Source organism: Phascolarctos cinereus, unplaced genomic scaffold, assembly GCF_003287225.1.
Source record: "Phascolarctos cinereus isolate Bilbo 61053 unplaced genomic scaffold, phaCin_HiC Scaffold_1;HRSCAF=81, whole genome shotgun sequence".
In the NCBI taxonomy this organism is placed as follows: domain Eukaryota; kingdom Metazoa; phylum Chordata; class Mammalia; order Diprotodontia; family Phascolarctidae; genus Phascolarctos; species Phascolarctos cinereus.
Window position 1 is genome coordinate 225,631,558 of NW_027555514.1, and position 9,373 is coordinate 225,640,930.

The window sequence follows — 9,373 nt, forward strand, 5'->3', positions numbered from 1 at the left end:
ACTAATTGGAAATGGTTGTGTGTGTGTGTGTGTGTGTGTGTATCTTCAGAATTTTATTTTTGGGAGTTTCCTAATCCTCCTTGTATTCCTTCCTCAGTGTAGAATTTTTCCACATGCCCTGCTTTATAGCAAATATGTAATCAATAACTTTAGTACTCAAATAATTAAAAAAAAAAGAAACAGAAATCCAGCTCTTTATTTACTAGACAGTTGAGGGTGGAAGGTCCTTGAGGCAACTGGATGGTGTAGAGGATAGAATTCTCAACTTGACATCAGCAAGACCTGAGTTTAAATCTTTTTTTCAGTTACTTAGCTGCACAACCCTGAACAAATTTCCAAGATTCACCTTCCACATCTCAAAATGGGGACAATACTACTCCCTATCTAACAGGGTTATTGAGAGGATCAAATGAGAGGTAATATATGGAAAGTACTATATAAAATTTAGCTACTCTTATTGTCTCACATCTTAGAAGATATTCTTAGAATGCTGTATTACCTCCATTGGAAAAAAAAGTTCAGTTATGTAAATGATAATTACAATGCTGTTTGGTTGACCTTTTCTTCCTCCTTACACACAGTTCTTTGGCTGATCATGTGGACAGCTGGATCATGATGGCTTCCGGACATATACAGCTCAGTTTTTAGGTTGAGTCCCCTAATTGGCTGCCAAACTAGAATTGCATGGATATACTAAAGGGGTTAGCTCCGCAGCTTATCTTCTCTTCCCAAATAAAAGTATAACTCTAAGAACTGTCTGGAAGGTTCAGTGGTATATGCTCCACCCCCCCATCTGAATGTAAGCCAAGAGAACATTCTCTGCCTAGGCAAGCCAGACCCTAGAATGTGATTGCCTCCATTTTGGGCCCCTTTTTTTTCCCCTCTGATATTGAGCTGTTTGAGAAGGTCTAAGCAGCTGCAGAAGCAGGCCCTAGAGCCAAGGGAAAATAGTATTGGCAAGAAAGAACACTAGAAAGAAGATGGTATTTGGTGTTTAGTATAACTGCTCAGTAGAGGTAAAGCGTGAAATAGCTAATCATCTGTCTTGGCAAAATAGCTTTACGTGCTAACAAAGTTTGAATACTAGCCTTGCAACTGGTTTTGCTAGTAGTGATAAATTACTGAATTCTGTTCCAGTAATTCTGTAAAGCACAGTATGATGTGTGTGTGTGTGTGTGTGTGTGTGTGTGTGTGTGTGTGTGTGTGTGGTTATCATTCCTTTTTGTGTGTGGAATAAAATATCAGTTCAATTCCTCATTCATGTCCGCCCACTCAGAACTTCTTTTACTTTCAACTTTTTGGGGGGTCCCAAGGACTCAGACCCAAGTGAAAGCTTACTTGCTTTTGAGTGGTACATGCATACCAGCACTAAGACCCCTCAGAACACAAGACTCCCTCCCCTTTCCTTCTCCCTCCCCTACTTTCCTTTTTGCAAAACTCTGGTCAAGACTCTGATTTAGATTTGGGTAGGTGGTCTCTGTCCCACACACTTTTGACCCCCAATACACACTTCAATGTAGGGGAAATTACGATAATACTCAGATGTACATGGACCTACTTTTTCATATCCTTTGCTGGACTCGCATGATGCTAACTAGAGAGTTTTGGTCAAGAGCAATGAGTTGGAAGTTCAGTACTCTGTCTCCCTGATACTATCTGGTGGGGGACAGACAAGGACTATTCAGGATTTACCATCTTATTCTAAAATACCAAATTGTTTCAGCAGTTGACCACCACGTGGCTGGGAGCAGTCAGGAAGTTCATAATCCCCCAAAAGCCCAGCTAATAAATTTGTCTTCTCCCTAGAAGTTCTATAGGTCTGAGCCTCTGGGTTTAAGCTTTCTGGAATTGCCCCTATAGGCCAAGTCACCCTTGCCACAGAAGCAAGCTACAATTCTTCATTTCCACTGCCTTGGGGGGAACGTCTTTTGTTGTTGTTGTTGTAAATAGTATTTTTTCCAATTGCATGTAAATATAGTTTTCAACATTCATTTTACAAGATTTTGAGTTTCAACTTTTTTCTCCCTCCTCCCCTACCCCTTCCCCAAGACAGCAAGCAATCTTATACATGTGCAATCATGTAAACATAGTTCCACATAGGTCATGTTGCAAAAGAAGAAACAGAACAAAAAGGAAAAGTGAAAGTAATGGAGTCTGCATTCAGACTCCATAGCTCTCTCTCTGGATGTGGATAGCATTTCCATCATGAATCTTTTGGAGTTGTCCTGGATCATTGTATTGCTGAGAAGTGTTAAGTCAATCACAGCTGACCATCCAACAATGTTGCTATTACCGTGTACAATGTTGTCCTGGTTTTGTTCACTTCACTCAGCATCAGTTCAGGTAAGTGTTTTCAGGTTTTTCTGAGAGCATTCTGCTAATCATTTCTTATAACACAATCATATTCCATTACATTCCTACACTACAACTTGTTCAGCCATTCCTCAATTGATAGGCATCCCCTCAATTTCAAATTCTTTGCTGTCACAAAAACAGCTGCTATAAATATTTTTGCACTTGTAGGTCCTTTTCCCTTTTTCACAATCTCTTTGGCATACAGACTTAGTAGTGATATTGCTGGATGAAAGGGTATTCAGAGTTTGATTGCCCTTTGGGGATAGTTCCAAATTGCTCTCCAGAATGGTTGGATCAGTTCACAACTCCACCAACAATGCATTAGTGTCTGGGGTGAAAAGAGTCTTAAATTACTTAAATACTACAAAATGAATATGAGTTGGTCTTGGGAAGAACTTCCAATCAGCAAAATTTTTCAACAGAGAAATTAATTATGTAGAAAGTGTTAAAAAAAAAAAAGATCAAATAATTTTTCTAATGGCTGGGGTGTTTCCTAAGGGTCGAGGTATGTTGAATTATTTGAGGCTTCTTTATATATTTAGTGGAAAAAAATGACAGCAAAACATGTCTAATATGCTAAATCTCTTACCTCCATTTAATGGGAGTTCTGGTCTAAAACAATAAACAAGTAAAAAAATGTATAAATGGCCCCAAAGATTCTTGGTTTTCTATAGGTAGAATGCATCACACACAGCCATTTGACCAGTCTCAATCTGTCAGCTCTTACCTGCATTTATAAAGTAGCAGATACCCTGTTGGGTATAGAATATAGATTTTTAGAGGAGTATGTCAGAAGTTAAAGCAGCAGAAAAACATTTTTTAACAACCAACTTCACTTATCAAACAGCAGACCCTGAAAAAAGGTCTCTGGCACCTGGAATCATGTAATGCTTTTATGGCAGTGATAAAAATCACTTCAGGTGTTCTTGCAGCAGCAGCTTTGAAAGCAATAGAGTTCTGGTGTGGAGAAGATTCATCAAAAATAAATCAAACCTTGTTTCACTTGTGCCACAGGAAGTGTGCTCAATGGAAAGTTATTAAGACCAAAGCCATGGGCAGGTTTTCGCCTCAGAACAGTGTCCATTTGCTGAACTATTTCCCAATCAATGAAGTCAGCTGCATTTCTTATTTTTGGCCTTGTCAGCAGCCATCACATGACTGGAGAATGCTTTTCTCAATTTGGAAGCTTTCATTCTCTCCAAATTTTGGCACTGATATTTTAAAAAATTATGAATGAGGGGAAGCTAGGTGATGCAGTGGATACAGCACTAGTATAGAGTCAGGAGGACTGGAGTTCAAATCCAGCCTCACATTCTAGCTCTGTAACCCTAGGCAAGTCACTTCACCCTGATTGCCTCAAAAAAAAAATCATGAATGACTATTGACAGCTTCATGCAGCTCATAAACTAGTGTACCAGTAAATGAGAACATCAGCAAAGCATAATGTATAAAAGACTGTCAAATGTAATCAGGAAGACCTGGATTCAAATTCTCTCTGAGATACAAAATAGCTGTTTAACCAAGCAACTCTTAGTGACAATGACTGATGAGCAGAGTTGCAGATCTGAATTGGTTAAGGGTGAATCCAATCAATTAATCACCATTTGTTGATTAGGAACCACTGTGTACCAAGCAATACACTGGGTGGAGGGGTACAAAGACTACAAAGACAAAAATGAAACTCCCTACCCTCAAAGAGTATGCATCCTACCAGGGTAAGGAATATGTATGTATATAAACACATACAAATTACACGCTCAGTAATGCAAGGTAATTTGTATGCGAGGAGGAGGTACTAGCTGCCAGAGAAATCTGAAAGGGCCTCATGTAAGAGGTTGTGCATAAATGGATCTTTAAAGAAAGCTAGCATTTCTAACAGGCAGAGAAGAAGTATATTCCTAACAAATGTGTGGAGACTAGAAGTGGAATGTCATATGTGAGGAAATTATGTTGGTTAGCTCACTCAAAGATAGCCTAAGAGTAGTTATTCATATTAAATTTGGAAAGAGACTGAAGCCAAATTGAGAATGGCTTAAATGCCTAACAGAGGAGTTTGTGTTTTATCCTTGAGTCAACTAGAAGGTATTGGTATGTTTTGAGCATGTTAATAACATAATATTTTTTTTTAGGCAATTGGGGCTAAGTGACTTGTCCAGGATCACACAGCAGAACATCACTTTTGCTGCTATGAATAAAGCATTAAGAGCCTTGAGCCAAGTAAAAGACAATTTGAGATATTTGAGCTGGAACACAGATTGGAGAGGGAAGAGATTTGAAGCAGGGAGCCCAATTATGAGGATATTGGCATAACAAAGGAGAAAAGTGATGCAGGTCTACAATAGGGTATATGTATAAGTGAAAGGGAGGAAGTGCATATGAGAGATGTTGTGGAGGTAAAATCACTGAGACTTGACAATTGACTAGTGAAGAAGAATAAAATTTGATGACTAAGATTACAAACCACCACAGTTCCCGACAATGATAAAATCATAGGTTCATGAAAACAAACAGGTAAGTCAGGAAAGGAAGTATTTCTCAGAAGCAAATTTCTTTTTTTTTTCCAATTTCTTTATTTTTAGTTTTCAACATTTACTTCCACAAGATTTTGAGTTCCAAATTTTCTCCTGATCGCTCCCCTCTCCTCTACCCCATGATGGCCTGCACTGTGATTGCCCCTTTACCCACCCAATCTGTTCTCCCATTACCCCCAACCTTTCTTATCCCCTTCACCTTCTATTTTCCTGTAGGGTAAGATAGATTTCAATAACCCTTTGCCTGTGTATCTTAATTCCCAGTTGTATGCAGAAACAATTTCTAACATTCATTTCTAAAATTTTGAGTTTCAAATTTTCTCCCTTCTTCCCTGCCCCTGACCCTTGTTGAGAAGGCAAGCAATTGGATATAGGTTATACATGTGTAGTCATGCAAAACACTTCCACAATAGTTATGTTGTGAAAGACTATATTTCCCTCCATCCTATCCCTGTCCCCATTTGTTCTATTCCTCAAAAGTGTTTGGTTCTGATTACCCACTCCCTCAATCTGCTCTCCTTTCTATCAGCCCTCTCTCTCATCTCCTTCCTGCCTACTTTCCTGTACAACCAATTGGGTGTGTGTTATTCCCTCCTTAAGCCAAATCCAATGAGAGTATAGTTCACTCATTCCTTCTCACCTCCCTCCTCTCCCCCCCAATGTAAAAGTATTTTTTTCTTGCCTCCCCACTCTGCATTTCCTTTTTCCTTCTCCCAGTACATTCCTCTCTCACCCCTTATTCTTTTTTGGATATCATCCCTTCATATTCAACTCACCCTGTGCCCTCTGTCTATTTATTAGAAATTTCATATATATGTATGTATACGTCTATATATTATGTATGTACATATGTGTGTGTATGTGTGTGTGTGTGCATATATATATATATATATATATATATATATATATATATATATATATATATATATATATATATATATATATATATATATATATATATATGTCTCATGAGTTACAAATATCATCTTTCCAAGTAGGAATGTAAACAATTCAACTTTAATAAGTCCCTTATGATTTCTCTTTCCTGTTTACCTTTTCATGCTTCTCTTGAGTCTTGTATTTAATAGTCAATTTTTCTATTTTGCTCTGGCTTCTCAAGAATTCCTCTACATCATTGAATGTCTATTTTCCCCCTCATTCGTTACACTCAGTTTTGCTGGGTAGGTGATTCTTGGTTTTAATCCTAGCTCCTTTGACCTCCAGAATATCATATTCCAAGTCCTCCAGTCCCTTAATGTAGAAGCGCTATATCTTGTATTATCCAGATTGTGTTTCCACTATACTGAATTGTTTCTTTCTGACTGCTTGCAATATTTTCTCCTTAGCCTGATAACTCTGAAATTTGGCTATAATATTCCTGGACGTTTTCCTTTTGGGTTCTCTTTCAGGAGATGATTGGTGGATTCTTTCAATTTGTATTTTACCTTCTGGTTCTAGAATATCAGGGCAGTTTTTCTTGATAATTTTTTGAAAGATGACATCTAGGCTCTTCTTTTGATCATGGATTTTCAGGTAGTCTAATATTTTTTTAAGTTAGCTCTCCTGGATCTATTTTCCAGGTCAGTTGTTTTTCCAATCAGATATTTCACATTGTCTTCTATTTTTTTTTTTATTCTTCTGGTTTTGTTTTATGATTACTTGATTTCTCATAGAGTTATTAGCTTCCATTTACTCCATTTTAATTTTTGAGGAATGATTTTCCTCAGTGAGGAATCATTTCAGACCTCCTTTTCCATTCGGACAATTCTGCTTTTTAAAGGATTCTTCTCCTCACTGGCTTTTTGGACCTCTTTTTGCCATTTGGTCTAGTCTATTTTTTAAAATGTTATTTTCTTCATTAGGCAAGCTGTTGACTCATTTTTCATTATTTTCTTGCAGCTCATTTCTCTTCCTAGTTTTTCCTATACTTCTCTTACTTGATTTTCAAAATCTTTTTTGAGCTCTTCTATGACCTGAGACCAATTCATATTTTTCTTGGGGGTTTGGATGTAGGAGCTTTGACTATGTAGTTTTCTTCTGGTTGTAAGTTTTGATCTTCCTTGTCACCAGTAAGATTCTGTAGTCTGACATTTTTCCTTCTGTTTGCTCATCTTCCTAGACCAATTGCTTGACTTTTAAACTCTTTGTTAAATTAGGGCTCTGCTTCCAGTGCGGAGGGTGTACTGTCCCAAGCTTCAGGGGTTTTGTGCTGTTTTCCGAGATACTTCTAGAGATCTGTAAGTTTTCAGTTCTCCCAAGGTGATGTGTACTAAGGAAAGGTGTTTACTCCTCTCCTGGCCTATGCTCTGGTCAATAAGTGACCACAAGCTCTCTTTTCTGCCCTGGAAATGAGAAGAGTTCCCACTCCACTACTGCCACAAGCTCTACTATTCCAGAGCTCCTCTTCACCCCAGGACTGCCACCTAGGACTGGGACTCAGACCCAAGCATGTGCAAAGCAAGAGAATCCTGCCTCAGTGCCAGCAAAGAGATCCCTGCAATCCCCCTATGATCAGCTGTATGCTCTACCCACATCTGAGGGCTGAGCTCCAGAAGCAGCCTCTGTCACTGTGGCCACTGCCCTTGGCCTGCTAGGGCTGGGGCTGGACCATGCTCCTCTCTCACTCAGGTCCAACAGACCTTTCCCACTAACTTTCTAAGTTGTCTTTGGGGTTTGTGGGTTGAGAAGTCTGGAAACTGAACAGCTCCCCTTGATTCATCTCCGAGGCCTACCCCAGGCTTGCTGGGCCCCAGTCTTTGCATGTGTATCCACACTGAACTGTGCTTGTCTCCCAGCCTGGTACAAGAGACCTTTCCCATTGACCATCCAGGTTGTCTTGGGCTAGAAATTTGCTTCACTGACTTTTTGTGGGTTCTGCTGCTCTAGAATTTGTTTAGAGTCATATTTTACAGTTATTCAGATGGTTTTAGGTGTCTGTAAAAGTGAGTGTGCGCTTTTACTCCGCCATCTTGACTTCCATAAATTTATAAATGCCTGAAAATTTTCCTTTTTGAGCATCAAGACATGATATATTTATCATTAATTTTTTTATTTTAAATTTGCAAAAAACAATTCCTAATTCTCTGCTTTATAAAAAAATATTACTGCAAGTCATTATTTTGAATATCTTATATTACTTCATAAAATATTGAAGATCTTGGGGCCTATTGAGTTGAGAAGAGTTACCCCTATACTTAATGGCACCAGACTGTTTTAGAGTTTATGATTCTGCCATCTGTATATTTCTTCCTTTGCTATTAGTTCTTAAGTTTCACTGTGTCAGTTTCTTGTATTTATCCCCTAGCTATCTCGCTTTTAATTGTCTACTTTAACAGATAACCAGCACTGTTAAATCAGTCAATTTTTCTTTTACACACCATTGTATGTTCTGCATATTTTTTCTTCATGATTTTTTGTACCACTCTCATTTCCAGATATTACTTCAGGAAACTGTCCCTTATGATACAGAAAAACAGTTAAGCAAAACCAACAAAACAACCATATCTGATAAGTTACACATACATTTCCTTTCTGTTGTTACAAATATCTGTAGGGAAGAGAGAAGACACCATCTACATCAATGGGTCTGTGACCTGAGGACCTAGGGCTTTGTTGCAGTAATTTTTCATCACTTAGAAGATGGTTTCATTTAAGTCTAGTTACATTTCTGTTCCAGATGGTTGAGGTTGCAAAAAGTCTGACTGAAATATAAGTACGGTCATTCCTAAACAGTCATCCTATGTTGTTCCCCTCAACAATAAAAGAATAGTGTAGGCCCCAATACATGGGTGACTGATTTATCTGCCCATCTCTATCAAGAAGAGACATAAAAACAATAGGTATTAAATCTTTTAAAGTACACCATAACTTTTTGTCTTGTATACCAAACACTGCTGCAGGGATTAGTGATCTCTTTCTAACCTGGAATCATGAATTGGAAATTGTCCCTCATAGTAACTATTTCTCTTCTCTCTAATTGTCTTCTTTATTATTATGAACTTGACACATGTTGACAAATGGAACATCTTCCTATCTAAAAAGAATGGAAAAGAAGAATGATATAAAGTCATATATGTCCAATAATTTAAACTTTTTGTTATGCATTTAGAATTTAACAAGGTAGTTCCAACACTTCCCTGGTTGTCTCTATTCCCTTCAGAACTTTATTCTGCTGACTACTATATATTTCAACTGATACATTAATGTTCTCTTTTCTTTCCTTTTGTAATTTTAAAAATATCATCTAATCCCAACTACCCCCAAAATTATTTTCTGCACCCCCAAGATATCATTATGCAAAACAATTCCCCTCACTAGTTGCATGAAAATGTATATCCCATTTTGCACCTTTAATCAGTCCATCACCTCTCTGACAAGAGGTGAAAAGCATGATTCATCATGAGCATTTTGGAATCGTTATTGGTCAAGGCATGAGTCTAAGTTCTTAAATCTTTCACAGTATTTCTATTTTTAGCTGGTTTTTTTTT